This window comes from Pelophylax lessonae (assembly GCF_965119305.1).
Source record: "Pelophylax lessonae genome assembly, chromosome: 5".
NCBI classification, from domain to species: Eukaryota; Metazoa; Chordata; class Amphibia; order Anura; family Ranidae; genus Pelophylax; species Pelophylax lessonae.
This window is the reverse complement of record NC_138772.1, coordinates 369,354,246-369,375,687: the sequence shown is the minus strand read 5'-3', so window position 1 is coordinate 369,375,687 and position 21,442 is coordinate 369,354,246.

The window sequence follows — 21,442 nt, the reverse complement described above, 5'->3', positions numbered from 1 at the left end:
CAGAAGCTTCTATGAGAAACTATATAACCTGCCCAATCAAAATAAACCTGAAAACTGTACCTCTTCCAGACAAAAAGCAATCAGGGATTACCTGTTGAAAAGTGGTCTCCCCACCTTAGATCAAGAATACACAAAACAGCTGGATTTAGAGATAACAGAAGGGGAAGTTAAACTTGCAATTAAAACAATGAAGGCAGGGAAAAGCCCGGGCCCAGATGGCTTCACAGCCCAATACTATAAAATCTTTTCAGACACACTAGCACCCGTCCTAGCCAAAGCATTAAATACTATCAAAGATGGGAATACCCCATCTAGGGATTTTTTAACAGCCCATATAACAGTGATTCCAAAACCCGACAAGGATTTGACACTTTGCTCTAATTATAGGCCAATCTCCCTTCTTAACCTTGATCTTAAAATCCTAGCGAAAATCATGGCCGATAGGATCAGGCCACACTTGGATAAAGTGATTGGACCTGATCAGGTGGGATTTATGCCCGGGAGGGAGGCCAGGGACAATGTTATTAAATCAATAAATCTCATTCACGGAGCTAAGTTGTGGGGATTCGAGGGCCTTCTGCTGTCCACAGACGCAGAGAAGGCCTTCGACCGCGTGTCGTGGGATTATCTGTTCGAGACATGTGCCCATGTAGGGTTGGGCTCGAATATGATGTCATGGATCAAAGCCCTTTACTCGTCCCCACAGGCCAAAGTTAGGGTGAACGGGGTATTCTCAGATCCTCTGGATTTACGGAACGGTACGAGACAGGGATGCCCACTCTCCCCCGTACTATTTATACTGTCTTTGGAACCCTTAATTAGGCTAATTAACTCGGACCCATCTATTCAGGGAATCAAGACAAGACAAAGGGAATACAAGGTCTCGGCCTATGCGGATGACCTCCTTTTCTACGTTGCTCAGCCGCATATTTCGATACCAAACCTGAATCAACACTTCAAGGACTATAGAGCATTGTCAAACTTCAAAATAAATAATTCCAAATCAGAGGCAATAAACCTGACTCTTCCCCCTCAGATGATAAATCTGACTAAAACCAACTGCCCATATAGATGGGAAGAAAAATCCCTAAAATATCTTGGTATTGGCCTAACAGCAAAAACTGGCGATTTATTTGAAACTAACTTCACACCTTTACTACGCAAGATATCGGCTGACCTCAAAAAGTGGGATAGGGGCAAATTTTCCTGGTTCGGAAGGGCAACCATTGTGAAAATGACGATATTGCCCAGATTACTCTACTTATTTCACTCCCTTCCGATACATGTCCCATCCTCATTTTTTCGTAAACTTTCCTCTTTACAACGAAATTTCATTTGGGCAGGAAGACACCCAAGAATTAGCCTTGCATACCTGCAGAAAAACAGAGAGAGCGGCGGTATGGGAATTCCAAATTTTTATAAATACTATGTGGCGACCCACTTAACCAGAGTAGTTGACTGGTATTGTCACTCTAAGATTAAAGATTGGGTTGATATTGAGAGACATTGGTCCCTCTGCGACACAGAACACATGCTATGGACGAGTGCTAGAGCGCTGCCCTCAGAGATCAAGCAACACCCCTTGATTTCTACCTCCATTAAACTTTTTCAGAAGGTAATGACTAAATCTGAACTATCTTCCACTCCGAGTCCTATTATACCTTTATACAACAACCCGGACTTTTCGCCGGGAGTGCAAAACAAATCTTTGCTAGTCCTTTCTGGCAAGGACCTGATACCCCTGACAGCCGCGCACTGCTTCTCCGAGGGAAAAATGTTAACATTTCAAAAATTACAGAAGGTTTGCTCGAAGGAACACCGTCTTTCATATTGGAACTACGTTCAGATTCACGACTTTTTACAGAGTAACAAACTTAAACACCTATTTTCTAGAATCCCGACTGAATTTGAAAGATGTTGCTAATCTCGCACACCCATGAGGAAGGTGACTTCCCTAGCATACCAATGGATCAACTATACCCCAATTGAATCGTCAGACCCATACAAAGAAAAATAGGAAGACGCTTTGGGTATAAAGATCTCACCTGCACAATGGAAAAAGTCGTGTGTCTTCACGTACAAATGCTCTCTTAGCACCAAACTTCAGGAGACCTCTTTTAAAATCAGGACACAATGGTACAATACACCGGACAAACTGAAAAAGTGGTTTCCAAATAGCTCTGATAATTGTTGGAGATGCGGAATGACTCGAAGTAACTTCATCCATATCTGGTGGACATGCCCTAAGCTAGAACAATTCTGGAAGGAAATTGCCTACTGGGTTAGTCATATTTCTGGACAGGATTTGGCCTTTGACATCCCGACCTATCTTTTACACATCAATTCATTGCCTTACTCTGTATACAAATCCTCCATAGTTAGACATATGTTAAATGCAGCAAAGTGTCTCATCCCACTGAATTGGAACTCTGTGAACACACCACGTATCCGTGACTGGTTGTTCAAAATTAACCAAATATACGAAATGGAAAGGACGCTAGCTATGAAAACTGACAAAATCGAAAAATTCCGTAAGATGTGGTCGACTTGGACGCATTTTACGGTTTCTCCCGACTTTCACAACCTCATGAACTGAAGGGTCTCCTTTGGGCCCTCTTTCTGATAATGTATTTGTACCTCTCCCGGGAGGAGGGTCCCCTCTGAGTTATGCGGCTATTCTCCCCCCCTACCTCTCCTCCCCCCCCCCCCCCTCACCACCATCTGACTATTCCTCCTATCCTCCACTTCTCATTTTCTCTTCTCTATCTTTATCCCTATCATTGTGGTCGTATATCTTCCTCTAGTGCGACCAGCAATAGGGATATTTTCTAATTCAATACACTACAAGTTCTGCAATCCAAAATGTTAATACATTTGTACTACCAATATCAACAGTTAGTTCCAATCAGGATTTCTGCATTCCTTGTTATTTTCTTGAAGTTATTTGCATTGGAATCCATCAGTTTTATAAGAAATTCTCAACTAAGATACTCACCTTGCTTGACGTCAGTGCATGCTGATGCTTTGAACAATATATTGGTTACCTTTCATACTGTTTGGTATTATATGTAAAAATTCATATGTGCCTTATTTTCTGTTTTTTTTTTTATATATACACTTTTGTACTATTGTACAGTTAACTGTAATATGTGTTAATTCTTCCAATAAAGCACCTTTTTGTGAAAAAAAAAAAAAAAAAAAAAAAACAAAATTACTGACGTCAGTGCATCCTCTCTACCCTCTATATACAGGACCAAACTGAGTCAAATGTGAACCTATTGTGTCTTCTTGTTCAAATTGTACCTTAACTTACCATATTCCCCCTGCATATATATTGTTGGTATCTATTACCCTCTCCAGTTCTTAATTTTTCTTCTCTGCTACTGCCTATCCCCCCTCCCCTTACTTTAACACCACTCCTTTCTGGGGATTGGTGTTGAGGTACCGTACTTGTTCTAGTATGTACACCTTATTACACATGGTATGTCTCTGCAACTTGCAAGATTGTAATATACTGTTCTATACATTTGTAAACCCATTCTATAGGAGAGCACTTCTACCTCCAAAAGGTTCATTGTACTTTGTATTTTCCTTTATTACGGCAATACAACTTAAAAAAAAAAAAAAAAAAAACAGCTGTAATTCTATTATACATTTTCCCTATTTTACATGTTTCCTTAACCACTTGCCGACCACTAGCAGTACATATAATGCTGCAGGTTGGCTCTATTGTGCGAAACCCCGTACCTGTATGTTGATTTTTGCAATAGTCAGTGTGTGGGGGGGTTAACGCCAGAGGGGAGGTCAATCGGCAGGTCGGTGGACTCAATGTCCTCCGGCCACTCGCGATCGTTCCCCATACAGACAGAACAGCGATCTGCCTATGTACAAGGCAGACTGCCATTCTGTCACAGATGATCACAGATGAGATGAACACAGGGATCTTGTGTTCCTGCTATTTAGGAATACAGATCTCTATGTTCATCTAGTGAGTCCATTCACCACACAGTTCGAAAGCATCCCCTAGGGACACACCTAACCCTTTGATCACCCCGTGTGTTAACCCCTTTCCTGCCAGTGTCATTAGTACAGTAACAATGCATATTTTGAGCACCAATTGCTGTAGTAATGCCGCGGGTCCCCTCAAAAGGGTTGCTGATCGCAGCCAATACTAGTAAAAAATAAATAAATAAAAATGCCATAAATCTATCCCTTAGTTTGTAGATGCGATAACTTTTGCACAAATCAATCAATATACACTTATTGGGATTTTTTTTTTTTTACCAAAAATATGTAGCAGAATACATAATGGTCTAAAATGATGAAAAAAATTATATTTTTTTATTTTTTTTTATTGGCTGTGTTTTATAGCAGAACGTAAAACATATTGTCACTTTTTTTTCTTTAAAGTGCAAAAAATAAAACCACAGAGGTGATCTAATACCACCAAAAGAAAGCTCTATGTGTGGGGAAAAAAAGGACATCAATCTTTTTTGGGTACAGCATCGCACGGCTGCACAATTGTCAGTTAAAATAACGCAGTGCAATATCTCAAAAAATGGCCAGGTCATTAAGCGAGTAAAATATTCCGATCCAGAAGTGGTTGAGTTTTGGTACTGAAAATTATGTTGCACCTTCTTTTCTTACATTTTAAAAGACAAGATAATATGAATAATAAATAAGTGACCCTTAACAAAGATAATAAAATCTAGATAACGGTTGCACACGCAAATAAGAACATTGTATGTTCACAGAAAATATAGAAAAAAAATGTTGAGATAAAAGGTTATGTAAATAAACTTTATCTTTCAAGTACACAATTAGTGAGCGGAATTTGCAGTACTTTTTTCAAAGTATATAAAATACAACAAATATCCTTATACTGTTATACAAAAACAATGCACATTTACATATGCATTATATCTGTACCTAAACAAAATATTTATTCTAAAACTGTAGAAATTGATAATAAACGAACCATCTATAAATCCTACCTTAACCACAAGCAAACAAAACTGATTCTTTTTTTTTTTTTAATGTTAAGAACTTAAGTTGCATTTCCTTGATTGACCAGAGCAATTTTCACATTTTACCTTCAGTTAATTGATTCAGAAAATAACTTCTTCATGAACAGAGGAGAAATTGAACTACCCAATAGGTGCCATCATCCAAAAAATTGAGAACAGAACGATTTTGTGAAAATTCATGCGTCTGGAGGTCCGGCGGTGGCTGCGGCTGCGGCTGTCGGCGGTGGCTGCGGGTGTCGGATCTACATTGGGGGCATTGTTTGGTTTTTTTTACATTTTTTTTGAATAAAAAAATAGCCAAAAACCCGTCTACTGTTTGTTTTATTTTTGCCACTTTTTTTGGTAAATAGGTAGAGGTAACCCATACTTATTTGCATTGGGGGTGGTATCTGGGGGTCCCCTTGTTAAAGGGGACTTCCAGATTCTGATAAGCCCCCTGTTCACAGACCCCCACAACCACAGCCCAGGGTTGTGGGGTAGAGACTCTTGTCCTCAATGTGCTTTTTGGATTGCGGGCATGTGACCTGGTGTGGTTAAGGAGGGGGGATTCACTTGTCTCCCCTTTCCTGACCTGCCAGGCTGCGTGCTCTAATAAGGATCTGGTATGGATTTTGGGGGGACCCCACTCTGTTTTTTTCTTAATTTTTTTTAAATAGCAATTGCAACCTCGAGTCAATTTAAATGTGATTTTTAATTATTTTTTTCTTTATAAATGTCAATTTTTGCTGTCTATATATGGTAAAGTTGAGACAAATTACAGGCAGACTAAGAGGACCCCAAGGCACTATATTTATAGGAATTTTTCATTTTTATTGTTTCACTTTAGGCATCTGCTCCTTTAAAAACTATCATTTTTAAAAGCTTTTTTTTACATTGAAACATGTCCCCTAGGACAGTACCAGGGCACCCGTACACTTTTTTACTTGCACATAAGCCTTCAAAATTGGAACTTTTGATTTCTCATGTTCGACTCATATAGTCTTCAATGGAATTTGCAGTTCAGGGCAGAACTTTTTTCCCTGTTCAGGAGTTTCGCTGGGAACCGAACAGGGGGTGTTTAGCCCATCTCTGCTTAGCATTGGGAATATGACATCTACATATCGGTAGTCAGGGGATCATTGTGATTGATGCTGGTTTTACATCACTGGATTCTGTGATTGATATTGGAAATCTCCAGATGACAGTTGAATGGTCTGGGTGGGGATACATCACTGGATCTCAGAACGCCATCAGCAGAAGTAATATTTTGTAACAATAACTTTCTTTTCTCCCCCTGCAGCTGGAGGTTCGGCTGGCTTGAAAACCTATTTATACTGATCATTTGCAAAATCCTGAAAAAAACAAAATCCAATAGCTCATACCTTTTAACCACTTGCCTACTGTGCACTTAAACACCCTTCCCATCCAGGCCAATTTTTAGCTTTCAGCGCTCTCACACTTTGACTGACAATTGCGCGGTCATGCTACACTGTACCCATATGAAATTTTTATCATTTTTTTCACACAAATAGAGCTTTCTTTTGGTGGTATGTAATCATCTCTGGGTTTTTTATTTTTTACAAAAAAAAAGAATAAATACAGAAAATTTTGAAAAAAAAAAGTTTTTCTTATTTTCTGCGAGTAAATCTTGAAAATAAAGTTTTCTCCTTCACTGATGTGCGCTGATGAGGCAGCGCTGATGGGCACTGATAGGCTGCACTGATGGGCACTGATGAGGTGGCACTTATGGGCACTGATGAGGTGGCACTTATGGGCACTGATGAGGAGGTACTAATATGCCGCACTGATGAGCACTGATAGGCGGCATTGATAGGCGGCACTGATAGGCGGCACTGATGAGCACTGATAGGCGGCACTGCTGGGCACTGAGAGGTGGCACTGAGAGGTGGCACTGCTGGGCACTGACGGGCGGCACTGACGGGCACTGATAGGCGGCACTGATGGGCACTGGCGGATGGCACTGATGGACACTAATGGGTGGCACTGATGAGCACTGATGGGCGGCAGTGATGGGCAGCACCATCAGTGCCCACACTCAGTGCCCATAGTGCTGCCAGTCAGTGCTCATCAGTGCCTAGATGAGCAGGCACTGATGGGCACTGACTGGCAGCACTTTGGGCACTGATTGTGGGCATTGATGGGGGCACTGAGGCGGGCACTGTGGGCACTGATCGGGGGGCAATGTGTGTATGTTTTTTTACCTTTAGTAATCAGGGCACTGGTGATCAGTGCCCTGATTACATTGCTGTGTGTCCCCGGCGGCTGACGGCTCCCCCTCCTTCCTCACACTGCAGGCTCTGTGTGAGGAAGGAGCGCCGGCGATGAGAGATGATCTCATATGTTTACATATGAGATCATCTCTCATTGGACGGCTTGATCACGTGGTGAATGGCCGCTGTGATTGGCCATTCACCACGATCTGTGGTGCGGGAGCGCGCGGGGAGAATCTTTCTGGGAGGCCGTTTAAAAACGGCCTCCCGAAAATTCAAGTCCGCGCTGCAGCCGTATATAGGCTGTAGCGCGGATGTCAGGAAGTTAAAAACAAAGAGCACAGGTAGGGGCTTTGCAACAAACATTAAGACACTGCAGGATAAAGTAGTGTAAAATTTTCCAGCAGCAGGACAGTTTTTATCAGGGATAATAGGCCTAATCAGTGTATGCCTAACTTTCTTTTTTAACTATAGAAATGGGGACACATTGATGGCGAGTGATATAATATTAAGTGGTTTATCTGCAAACTCTACATTTAGTTTTATTTTTTACACAAAAGATGCAGCTGTATGCTGCTAGTAAAAGGTAGCTCCAAGAACAGATGGTCAGTAACAACTATATGCTTCCAATTACTTGCTACTGGGTACTCCATACTTAAAAGGGTCCTTTCAAAACTAAATAAAAATCAAAAAACTCCCAAAAGAAACCAAAACTCCAAAAAAACACCCCTGAAACAAAAGCCCACTTTTTAAATGAAAGCCCAAAATAAGCAGTTTAAGCCAAAAAGACCCTATCATAATAAATGAAAAACAATATATTGCTAAAATAAACAGAAGCCACAAAATAATACCCCCCCCCCCCCATGTATAATAATATGGAAATTCAATCTCTGGTACAAAGAAAAGTTATTTACTGATCAAATCAAGTTGTCTTTAATTTTGTGGATTTTTGAATGTATAAAGTTACAAAAATGAACAACAAAACAAATAAAAAAAAAAAACATGATTGGTTAAAAAAAATAAAAAATCCTTCAGAGAAATGTTAATAATGTTTATTATGATTAACTAAGGGCTAAAATTGGTAAATGGGAAACATTTTTTATAAATGTAAGCATTATTACAAGATTGCTGGAACCGATATAACGTGCAAATAAAAAGACACAGTTTTGCTCTTCACATAAAAGAAAGATAACAGTGCAGTGGGGAAAAAAAATCCCTGAACATATAAGGAACATTTGGTTATATTTTTGGACATATTTCATTTCATCAAGCTTTGCAACTGTGAAATCTAAACTGAAACTAACATAGTAAGGACCACTTATTTATTTGGGGTCTCTTCCTCATCCCAAAATGCTGCATAAAAAAAATTTGGGGAGAAAGTGTTAGTTAGTTAATATACTTACCTTACTCTGGCTTCTGTCTGCCTAGGTTAGGTCATCATACTTCCATTGAGATCCCAGGGAATTCTAAGTAGTTCAAATCTCATAAGAAGATACTCCTGCACTGGAACACCATCTTGCTTGACTTCAGGATTTGACCTACTTGGCCCGGATTATTATTGGAAGGAGGGAAGGTGATGTCACTCCCTGTAAATAAAAGCATTGCTTTCCAAAGGAATTGGCAATCCCCCTTTTTTTATTTTACATTGAACAAAGCACAATTTATTGAGTGAAGGTTCTCAGCTCCTTAAGTAAATCAAAGCTATTCTGTTTTCTTAACAATAAACACAGAAATATAGAAAAGTGACAGCAGAAAAAAGGGCCAAGTGGTTAATTGAGTCTGACCCCCTTTTTTATGTATACATGTTTTTTGTATTTTTTTTATTGTTAACTCTTTTGTCTGAGTATTGCCTTTTGGTAAAATAATACTTTCCAAGACTAGTTTTGAACTTTCCTCCAGCATTTTTTTTAAGCAATAACTTTTTATTGTTAAAAGTATAAAGGGTATACAAACAGAGGATGGTACAAACAGGGGACGATAGTATAACCAGTAGACAGCTAGTAGTTACAACATGGTATATAACAACAAGCCCAAAGCTATCAATATACCACTATAAAGAAATAACTGTTACCGTCTCTTGGCCATGTGGCCCTGTCTTTTTCAAGAACTTTTGCCTCTCTCTGTCCATATTGACCATTCACTAGTAAACACTTCCCATGTGAGGAAGTTGATCACTAGGAGATGCTCATAGAACATACATCAGTAACAGACACTGCAACCAATTCATAGATATTGGAAACAACCCTTAATATACAGAACATTTCTCTAGCCTGTGCTCAGACTATAAATCCTATAGATTAAAATGATGCCCATGGCCTTTTAATAGTAGGCTTTTCAGTTCATCACAAAATAATTTATCAGATGCCAAAATATTCAAATGTCTTTCAGAGATATGTCTGATGTGGTCAAAGACTTGGCAAAAGCATTGTATGAAAGGAGTTCAATTTGCTTGTTAGAGTTATTTTGACTGCAAACATTTCTGATTCAAAGCCTTTGCTAGAATTTTAGGAGAAAAATCCCTTGCGGGAGTTTGTCCCACATCAGAGAAATTTGCTCCATTTTTTTGTGTAGGCCCAGAGCAAATATGTAATACTCTCAAAAACCATGCAATAGGAAAGCTATTAAACAAGTGTTTGAATGTTTAGTGGGCAGATAGTCTATAGTGCCTATAGTGTCAATAGAAATTTCCCAAAAGCCACACTATTTACATTCACATATGAATTAAGGGTAAAGGTAGCACAATTAGAATTTAAGAAGGAAACAGAAAGTGAAAATTATTTAAGGTAACCATTTCAAAAACACATACACCTCATTAATATAAAGTATTTTCACCATTTCCCAACTCATGAAAGATATTGTTAAGAGTGTTAAATGTACAGTTCTTCTAAAGAATCTTTAAAAATAAGTTTGCAAAGTTTGATGCCAAAATGCCCACAATGAGACAATAAAAACATTTTTCCAAAAAATTTAGTAATTATTTACAATAGTAGCTTTCCCAATGATAGGTGTTAGAGCAGGAGTTTTGAAAAAGAATTCCTCAGTATCACATTTTCAATGTCATGCCTTCCCTTCAGGAGTTTTCTCATGCAGTACGTTTTGCACACTTCTATATCCTGGCATTTATTATACATTGTTTAGACAATCTTTGTTGTATCACTTTTATGCTTTGTTGATACGTTTTAATTTTGCCACAGTAATTTTTCTCACTTGTTTTAGATTTCCTTAGTAAACTAATACTGTGTTCTCATCATCTTATATTATCAATTGCATACCTTATGGATTAAGAACGAACCTTTGGCAAGACTATAGTAGGCTATATTGAAGTGTTTACACTTAGTCTCATGGACTTGGCTAATCACAGATTGGGGTAAAGGGCCAATCACAGCAGCCCTTTACCACATGATCAGAAAAAAGAGGGAGGAATCTGTGAATGTAATGGAAACAGAAGGCCTCCAAAACCTATTCACAGACCCAAAAGTTGATCAAATATAGACCCCAATAATTGCACTGAGATAGCTGAGTAAGGTGGAAATTATAAAAAATATATATTTTTATTGAAGCACTTATGCCTGGTGGATGAACAAAAGACACACATGAACACAATACATAATAAAACAATACCACATGATCAGCTGTCAGCATATCGCACAGCCACCAGCTTTGCAGATGGTGGTCTGTAAAGCTGCCCCCCCCCCCCCCCACACTTTATACCATGCTTTTTGGGTCTGCTATAGATTTCAAGATGAAGCTCCATGCAGAAGTCAAGAAAACAATTGTAAAGTCTTCCACAAAAATTCATACCTAACCCTTATACAAACATGCAGCCTGGTAGGCCAGTAAAGGGAGGGGGGGTTGCGCCCCTCCTGAACCATACCAAGTCACATGCCCTCAGGATGTTGATGAGGACAAGGGTCTCCTCAACACCATACCAGTGTTTTGGGGGTCTGTGGGCATGGGGCTTATTGGAATCTGGAAGGGGGACCTCCAGATATTGCCACCCCAATGTGATTGAGTAAGGGGTACATAGCATCACTACACATTCCCAAAAAATGTAAAGTGTAAATAAAGACAGAGGTAGTTTTTAACAATTCCTTTAATGTACATCCATGTCAGTCACAAACTAGTAGAATGTAGTCTTTTGAAAGTGACAGAAAAAACATTTTTGGTGTTAATTCTGTTTTTCCAAATACATACTTGTACAAGCCTGCAGGCTGGGTTAGCCTGCAGGCTTGTACACGTGCAAAGTGGGAATGCTGCTCCCCCTTTCCCATTCCCCCATGGTCAGCATTGGGCATTGGGGGTTACCTTGGCAGGGGGTAGATCTAATGCACCTAGTCCATATAGCAACTTTTATTTGGCAGGCAGAAGATTTATCCCAAAGGGGATGTGGAGGAAAAATCAGAGGTTGTTGAATGCTACTTTAGAATGAGGGAGCCAACACATCTGTATAATGCCTGGAAGTTTGTGGAGGAGACTTGTCCCCTGATGTAAATCAAGCGTCAATTTCCTCAATTAGTGATGCAGATTGATTGTCATTCACAATGACCCACTGTCAAACCATGTTTTTCTGTTGATGACCCACCACTTGACAATGTTCCCAGTCCATTTTTTAACTTTTTTAATTGTTCCATCCATTTAAAACATAGGGAAATTGCATTGGGTTCCTCCTAAAGTTCAATCCAGACCCTTATCCAGACTTGCCGCTTGCTTGGCCAGAAAAAGGAGGACAGCAAGCATACGGCACACCCTTTCTGAACCACACTAAGCCACATGCTTCCCAGTGGGTGGAACTTATCTGAATCTGAAACCTCCCATTATAAAAGGAGGGCCCCAAATATTGGCACCTCTAGGGAAATGAGTATGAGGTACATTAGTACCCCTTTATTACTCATTACCAAAAAAAATCAACAATAATTAAAGGCACTTACACTGTGAAAAAAATCAAATAATGTTCCCTAATGTAAATTTAGTGTTAATCACATCTCATCCAGCTATATAAGTCCAGTGCCATTTAGGATGATCTGTAATATATGGAATATGGAAAAAGGGATGTTGGGGATGGCAGAATAGAAAGAGGGAGGTTGTAGCTAGCACTGATATTTTATCCTTAAACTACAAGCAGATGGCGGGTGTGGGGTAGTGCTTGCGTGATAAGTTGTATATCTAATAAAAAACAATCAAAGATAAAAAAAACTCTATAGATCAGAAAGGCAATGTAGACAAATGAAATGCAGACCTTCTCATAAATACATATGCAGATATACAAGGTATACAACTGAAATGTCGATAAATAATTAATAAATATGGCAGTGCAAAGATAAAGTGCTATGGATAGTGCAAAAACTGGTTGGACACAAAGTGTGTAGTGCTATGATTGCCCAAAGTGCCTAGTGCTCACGGATAAAATGCTGGTACAAGGTACAGATTAAATAATATATATATTAGTGCTGATAAATACGTGTGTAAAGTGACCGTGCTGATATTAAAAAAATATTTTAGCTGGAGGAAAAGTACATAAATGCACATATTCCAAAGGTAATAACCGTAAGTACGCCTTGATGCAAATAAAGGCAGTGGTGGTGGATAAATAGGTTCAAGTAAAGTGCATAGTGCAGGGATCTTGGGAATGAAGAAAGTAAACGTAAGTCTCTTCACTTGTAATTTGATGTCATAACGGTGCTTTGCGCTAAACCAAATGCTGGGTGCTGATGACAATAAATAAATCCGAGGTATACGTGCAGATGGGCATTACTGGGTACTTTCAAACAGAAAGTGCAGGTGATAGACCGTGAGGGGGCCTCCTAACAGTGTGGTTGGCCTCTCACCTGTCACTTTCTTGTATAAAGCCTATAGGTAAATATGGCTGCAGGGTTCCAGGGATGGGTCCCTCTCCTGGTTCCTGGTACTGGTCTGTCCTCTGGTATCTTACTTTTTGATTAGATATACCACTTATCATGCAAGAGGTAGCGCAGCACTACCCCACACCTCCCATTTAGGATGACCTGCTGCTCAATTTTTTTGGCTTGACACAAAGACTAAAGATACATACCAGGGTCCAAGTGGGAATGAAGGGCACCACCTCCTACCACTCCTACCTCAACAGAGCTCCATACCACAAGATGGATCGGTAGATGACTCAAGAGGAGGGGGGAGGAAGAAAATCATGCACACAAGAGATGCCTGAAATGAGTGTCAAATAAATGGAACCAGGACCAAAATAAACATAAATGCCCACCGAGCTCTTGAACCACCAGGGTCACCCTGGGCGTCCATATGGCCACTTACTCTAAAGGAATAAACTTAGGTGCATGAACCGTGGGAATAGGAGAAAAACAATATATTAACAATAGTAAATTAACTTAAAAATACATTAGTGTAATGTAATGGTGTAATGGGATAGTAGACAGCAATAGAGCAAATAAACAACTTAGACAAAATATATATGGTGGAGTTTAAATGGCCACGGCCTTTATTATTGGTATAAATATTACTTGTAACCAAATACAGTATATATATAATAATTGCATACTTTTATATATTAAAAACCACTCAACAACACAGCCACTAAGACTTGTGTTGTAATATATATATATATATATATATATATATATACACATCAACCAGTAAATAAAACATCCCCACAAGCCAGGATAGTTTAAGAAACTAGACTGGCCCAACCAACCCGAACCGCGGCCATCTCCACCATATTATGCAAACCATTATTAAAAATGTCTAATCCTATATCGGAGAGATGTATTCCATCACTACGATATAGGCCGAAAACACCCCCCTTCCAAATCTACATGTCTGTACAAAAAACCGCCCAAAACTGGCAAAATCTTTGCCAATGACCTATTAATCCTCTTACGTACCTTTTCAAAAGGAGTACCCAACCAAACCAACCTCGGAATTATCTCCGAAAAAATAAATACAGAATTAGGAAAAGACAACCTTAGAAGAGATTAATCATTTCTGATCTGAAAAATCAGATCTAAGGTTTTTACCTTCCCTATATCGTTACCACCCAAATGAAAAATTAGGACATCGGGAGGAGGAAAAGAAGAAGACATATTACTCAACAAATAAAATAAATCATGCCAACGCATGCCCCTGACACCTTGCCAAGAGATATTAACTTTGTTTGGGTCAAAACTCAAGCTTCCGGAATAGCAGCGTCGCAAAGCTCTTCGTTCAGCCCAGAACAAATAAGAGTGTCCAACCAACCATATCGAAAAGAAATTATCTGAAATTAGAAAAAACAATTAGGCCTCACATACAATTTATAGGCATCAGAACGCCATCTACCAATACGCTTAATAATACTCACATCTAAACCCAATCGGGCAGCTTCAGTAGCTGCCCCGATTCTAAATGAATGTGAAGAAAATTTAAGACCATCCAATTTTAAAAAAACGTAAACAACGATTGAAAACAGAGTAAAATTGGAAATTAGTTAATGGGGACCCATCAACATGAATAAACAACAAAACATGTCGAGAGGGTCGCAAAGCTAAAAAAAATGTAACAACGTCACCGGACAAATAGATGAACCCGGAAAAGATAAAAGACGCAACCAAGATCCCTTAACCAATTGGTCCGTCTTAGAGCGAGGGAGAAAATTTTTTAAATCCCTATCAGAAACAAAAATATTGTCAAAATTCAATCCAGTCAAAGTAGATTTATTAGGGGGGATCACCTCAGATATTCTAAACGCACCAAAAAATAAAACGGAAAACAACGCCCGAAATAAAGTAGCTTCATAAACTGAAAAACAAACTTCACCCACGGCTACACACAGGCGCGCTAGAATAGCCGGAGATAAAGCCACTCTATTATCAGGAGTATAAAGCACCCGTTTGTAGCCTTTCAAGGCTTGTTTGACCGAATAAAAACCAATACAAGCTGGTAAGTTGCGCAATTTTAGAAAAAAAGAAACTCCAGCCAAAACTTTCGTGATATGAGACCAGGATAGACAACGAGACATCATATCATTAACAAAAGACAAAACTATATGTTCTGAAAATGAAGAAAGAGGTACCCCAGAAGACGTCAAAAATACAAGCCACTGACGCCACGCCGACGAATAAGCTCTGAACGTAGACGGAGCAATAGAACCTTTAATGTAATTCATAACCAAATTCAAATCAGAGTCCATAGAAACGAAGGACATTGGATCCCCCTCTCGTCCGGAGTTGGTAACAGCATCTTGAACCTGGACATCTGCAAACGAGAGAGAGAATCCGCAATCTCATTCGTCTTTCCTGGTAGATAACGGGCTTTTATCCATATATTAAGAGTAAGACATTTAGCAACCATATATCTAATTAATTTAATAACAGGCGGTGACTTGGAAGTTAAGCAATTGATTGCGTAAAGAACACCCTTATTATCAGTGTGAAAAAGAATCCGTTTGTTCTTAAAATACTCACCCCAGATTTCCAACGCAACCACAATAGGAAATAACTCTAGCAACACTATATTCCTAACGAGACCCCTACATATCCAAGAAGAGTGCCAAAAAGAAGCACACCAATGATTGCCCCAAACAGAGGCAAAACCAACCAAGCCAGCGGCGTCTGTGAAAAGACAAAAGTCATCATCAACTACAAAATCCTCCTGAAAAACAGCCCGGCCATTAAACGCATCCAAAAATTGAGCCCAGACCAAAAGATCTTCCTTCAATTCAGAATGCATTCTAATATGGGCCAAAGGGGACTTCAATCCCGAAATAGACAAACACAAACGCCTAGAGAATATTCTGCCAACAGGCAATGTTCTAGTGGCGAACGCCAGAAGACCCAGAAGCTTCTGCATATCCCACAATAAAACTTTTTTACGTCTAATCAGGACAGCAATGGTATCTTGCAACCTACAAATTTTATCAAGAGGTAAGCGAAATTCCATAGCCTCAGTATCAATTAAAATGCCCAAAAAAACGATAGAAGTAGAAGGCAATACCGTTTTGTCATGGGCTAAAGGAATACCAAAGTCTGAACAGACCGAGAAAAAAGATTGCAAGATAGCATTGCAATCATCAACTGATCGACCGAAAAACAAAAAATCATCTAAATAATGTAACGTTAAAGAAGAACCCGACCGGCAGTTGACAACCCACTCAACAAAGGATGGGAAAGCTTCAAAATAAGTGCAGGAAAGCGAGCAACCCATCGGGAGACATCTATTGAAGAAAAAACAATCATCAAAATAAAATCCCAAAGAATTAAAGGAAGACGAATTAATAGGTAATAAACGAAAGGCTGATTTAACGTCAGCCTTTGCTAAAAAGGCTCCCGCACCTAATGAGCGGAGTATATCCAAAGCGTCCTCAAAAGAAGAGTAATGAACACTTGCCAATTCACCTGCAATTTGATCGTTCAGAGAATTGCCATCAGGGAACGACAGATGGTGAATTAGCCTAAAAGATCCCTTCTCCTTTTTTGGAACAATTCCCAAAGGTGAAATTCTGAAATCAATGAAAGGCGGACCTAAAAAGGGGCCAGCAACTCTACCCTCAATGATTTCAACATAAATTTTGTCCCTAACAACATCAGGAAATTCATCAACTGAACTCAGATTATTTACTAAAGAGCAACCCGAACCTTGAAATTTAGGCAATAAAAATCCATCCCTAAATCCCTCAACTAAGAGATGAGCCATCCGCCGATCTTTTTAGAGTAGAAGCCAAGGGAGCATTTTTGTTAAGTTCACTGGCGTTAACGCTTTTAAGAAATGGCTCCCTATTCTGCGGCTGGTTGGAAAAAGCCATCTTCTTAAAACACTTTGCTATAGGATGAGCGCCCGCGCAAAACGCACACTCATGTCGGAAACTACATGAACCGGGCCACCGACATTGAGAGTCATTAAAAGAAAAACACATCCCTTTCTTGTAGACAGTAGGAGCTGCAGATGGCGGAGGCTGTGATTTAGAAACATATGAACGTTGCGGCAGAAACAGGTTCAGCCACAAACCTACATCCTTACAACCCCACCTAAGAGTAGGATGAACAGAAACTTTTTGCCTAAAAGATTCATCGTACGTGAACCAAGAGATACCACCGAAGTTTTTATAGGCCTCTAGGACAATATCCAAATGTTGGAACAGACCTACGCTTTTTTCAGGGTATTTGGAACAGAGGACACTACAATATATACAATAGGCCTGCAACCAATTATTAAAATTCCACGTTACAGGCCTGCGCCTATCGTCATCAGATCTGTCATCTTTTTTATCAGTTTTAAATAAATATTCTTTAGAGGAAGGTAAAAGAGACAACAGATCAATAAAATCTCCTGACAAAATTTTTTCTTTAACCGCAGCAGACAAGTGAAAACCCAAAGGGGTTAATTCACACGGCATGGCTTCCTTAAAACAATCCTCAGGAACATTACCCTTAGCAATCAAATTCACACAACTTGTATTAGGAATAGGAACATTACACTGCAAATCATCATTTGACGAAACATCACATATAGGAGGAGAGGCATTCCATTCTACAGCAGCAGAATTGTCAGGAACAGATTTAAAACTATTAATTAAAGCAGACAACGAAGTATTCAAAGAGGTCAACAATTGAAGCTGAGCAGACTCACCAGTAGGGTTGAGCGAACACCTAGATGTCCGTGTTCGACGGGTTCGGCCGAACTTTAAAAAAAAGTCCGGGTCCGTGTCCCGGACTTTTACCGAACTTTTCCCGGACACCGAACCCCATTGAAGTCAATGGGGACCCGAACTTTAAGGCACTAAAATGGCTCTAAAACACCAAAGGAAAGGGCTAGAGTGCTGCAAATAGCAGCAAAACGTAATTAAGAGCATGGCAAGTGCTCTGCAAACAAATGTGGATAGGGAAATAACTTAAAACAACAAAAAAAAAACAGAAAAATAAAACAATGTTCTTCTTCATCTCTGAAGGACGAGGCCCATATGGAGTAGGAGGGAGGTTGAGGTGGTGGTGGATGTGGCGGTGACATAGGCGTGCGCACAGGGTGTGCTGGGTGTGCCTGGGCACACCCTAATCACCTAGGGCACATAGCATTGCCAGTGAGGAGATGGGAAAGATCTCCCTGGGACCTGCTCTGCTCTATTTCTCCTTGCCTACAGGTACATGGCCCCGATACATTACTCTCCCTGCTGGCAAACACATGCATGTGTATTTCAACTTTGGGGTGCACACCTTAATGCAATAGGCTGCGCACACCTATGGGCGGTGTAGGTGGAAGCGGCGGTGGAGGAGGACCAGGGCCGGATTAACAGCATCATGGGCTTGGTGCTGAGGATTTTGAAGGGCCTTAAGGGCCGTGCCTTGCCATGCACCCAGAGGAGGAAGGGTGCAGCCATGCATGCCTAATTCAACATGGGATGCTGTCTCTGAAGCCCATAAACACATCCATGCATCGCCAACTGTCCCTCCTTGTCCGGCCTTCACGCTGTGTGGGGAGGTTCTGAGGGTGCTGCCTGGGGAAGCGAGCATAGAAGCCAGACTTCTGTGTTTACAAGTGACAGAAGAGCGGTAACAGTGAATATGGCCAACCCGGGGCCTATATAAAAGGTAGGGGCCTGGAGCTGCAGCTCCAATAGCCCCTACATTAATCTGGCCCTGAGGAGGAGGACGAGGTAGCCAACACTGCTTCTTTTCAAAAATTTTAAATGAGGGTACACCCCAAAAGAGTGAGAAAGAGCAAAAATGGAACAATGGGTGGGTAAGGTCGGTATCCATTGCTATTCTGCATAAGGTACGGAAAAGTCCCGTGGGATCCATGCCTGGTTCATTTTAATGAACGTGAGCTTGTCCACATTGTCTCTGGACAGGCGGCTGCGCTTGTCTGTTATAACGCCCCCAGCCGTGCTAAATACCCGTTCAGATAATACACTGGCTGCAGGGCACGCCAGCACCTCCAAGGCGTAAAGGGCAAGCTCAGGCCATGTGCCCAATTTGGAGACCCAGAAGTTGAAGGGGGCAGACCCGTCATTCACTACATGTAGGCGTGTGCACACATACTGCTCCACCATGTTGGTAAAATGCTGCCTCCTGCTAAGACGTTCCATCTGAGCTGCTGGTGCTGCTGTTTGTTGTGGCGTGCTGACAAAGCTTTTCCACATTTCGGCCATGCTAACCCTGCCTTCTGAGGTGCTGGTGGTGCCCTGGTTGCGTTGGCGACCTCCTCCTCCTCCTCCTCTGCCTTGTGCTTCCACTGTGGCCCCGCTGTCAGATGGGAATGCCAGCAGCATGGCGTCTACCAGCGTGCGCTTGTACTCGCGCATCTTGCGATCGCGCTCCAGTGAGTGAATTAAGGACGGTACGTTGTCCTTGTAACGGGGATCCAGCAGCGTGGCCACCCAGTAATCAGCACAAGTTAGAATGTGGGCAACTCGGCGGTCGTTGTGGAGACACTGCAGCATGTAATCGCTCATGTGTGCCAGGCTGCCCAGAGGCGACGAAAGGCTGTCCTCTGTGGGAGGTGTATCGTCCGTGTCCTCTGTATCCCCCCAGCCACGCACCAGTGATGGCCATGAGCTGGCCTGGGTGCCACCCTGCTGTGAACATGGTTCCATCTCCTCCTCCAGCTCCTCCTCCTCCTCATCCTCCTCATCCTCCAGAACTGTGCCCCTGCTGGACAATTGCGTCCCTGGCGTTTGCGTGTGCAGGAACCCACCCTCGGAGCCCCTTGCGAATGACTGCCCTGAAAGCCTTGGAAATGTTACCTCTTCATCCTCCTCCTCCTCCTCATCCTGTGCCACATCCTCTTCCATCATCGCCCGAATTGTTTTTTCAAGGAGGCATAGAAGTGGGATAGTTAAGCTGAGAACGGCGTCATTGCCACTGGCCATGTTGGTGGAGTACTCAAAACAGCGCAACAAGGCACACAGGTCTCGCATGGAGGCCCAGTTATTGGTGGTGAAGTGGTGCTGTTCCGCAGAGCGACTCACGCGTGCGTGCTGCAGCTGAAACTCCACTATGGCCTGCTGCTGCTCGCACAGTCTTTCCAGCATGTGCAAGGTGGAGTTCCACCTTGTGGGCACGTCACATATGAGGCGGTGAGCGGGAAGGCCGAAGTTACGCTGCAGCGCTGCCAGGCGAGCAGCAGCAGGGTGAGAACGCCGAAAGTGCGCACAAACGGCCCGCACTTTCTGCAGCAGCTCTGACATATCGGGGTAGTTTTTAAGGAACCTCTGCACCACCAAATTCAGCACATGCGCCAGGCAAGGGATGTGCGTCAAACCGGCTAGGCCCAGAGCTGCTATGAGATTTCGCCCGTTATCACACACCACCAGGCCGGGCTTGAGGCTCGCTGGCAGCAACCACTCATTTGTCTGCTGTTCCATGCTCCTCCACAACTCCTGCGCGGTGTGTGGTTTGTCCCCCAAACAGGCAAGTTGTAAAACTGCCTGCTGTCGTTTACCCCTGGCCGTGCTGAAGTTGGTGGTGAAGGTGTTACGCTGTCCGGATGAGGAGGCGGTAGAGGATGAGGAAGCGGAGTAGGAGGAGTTACGAACAGGAGACAAACTGAAGCGCCCTGCAATCCTCGGTGGTGGAAGGACATGCGCCAAATTGCTATCCGCCTCAGGCCCATCCGCCACTGCATTTACCCAGTGTGCCGTTAGGGAGATATAACGCCCCTGACCGTGCTTACTGGTCCACGTATCCGTAGTTAGGTGGACCTTGGCACAGATGGCGTTGCGCAGTGCACACCTGATATTTTCCCCCACTTGGTTGTGCAGGGAAGGGATGGCTTGCCTGGAAAAGTAGTGGCGGCTGGGCACGACGTACTGTGGGACAGCCACCGACATAAGGTTTTTAAAACTGTGCGTCTCCACCAGACGGAATGACAGCATTTCAAAGGCCAATAATTTTGAAATGCTGGCATTCAGGGCCAGGGATCGCGGGTGGGTAGGGGGGTACTTCCTCTTCCTCTCAAGTGTTTGGGAGATGGAAAGCTGAACGCTTCCACGGGACATTGTGGAGATGGTTGTTGGTGACCCAGGTGGTGGTGTTGCTGACAGATCGTCTGTTTGCGGGGTGGCAGGTGCCGGTATCACTACAGATGTGGCTGGAGCGGCCGAGACTGCAGCAGAAGAGGAAGCAGGATGAGCCAGAGACGTTTCTTGGTTTTGAAGGTGTGTACTCCACTGCAGCTCGTGCTTTGCACTTAGATGCCTGATCATGCAGGTTGTGCTCAGGTTGAGAAGGTTCATGCCTCGCTTCAAGC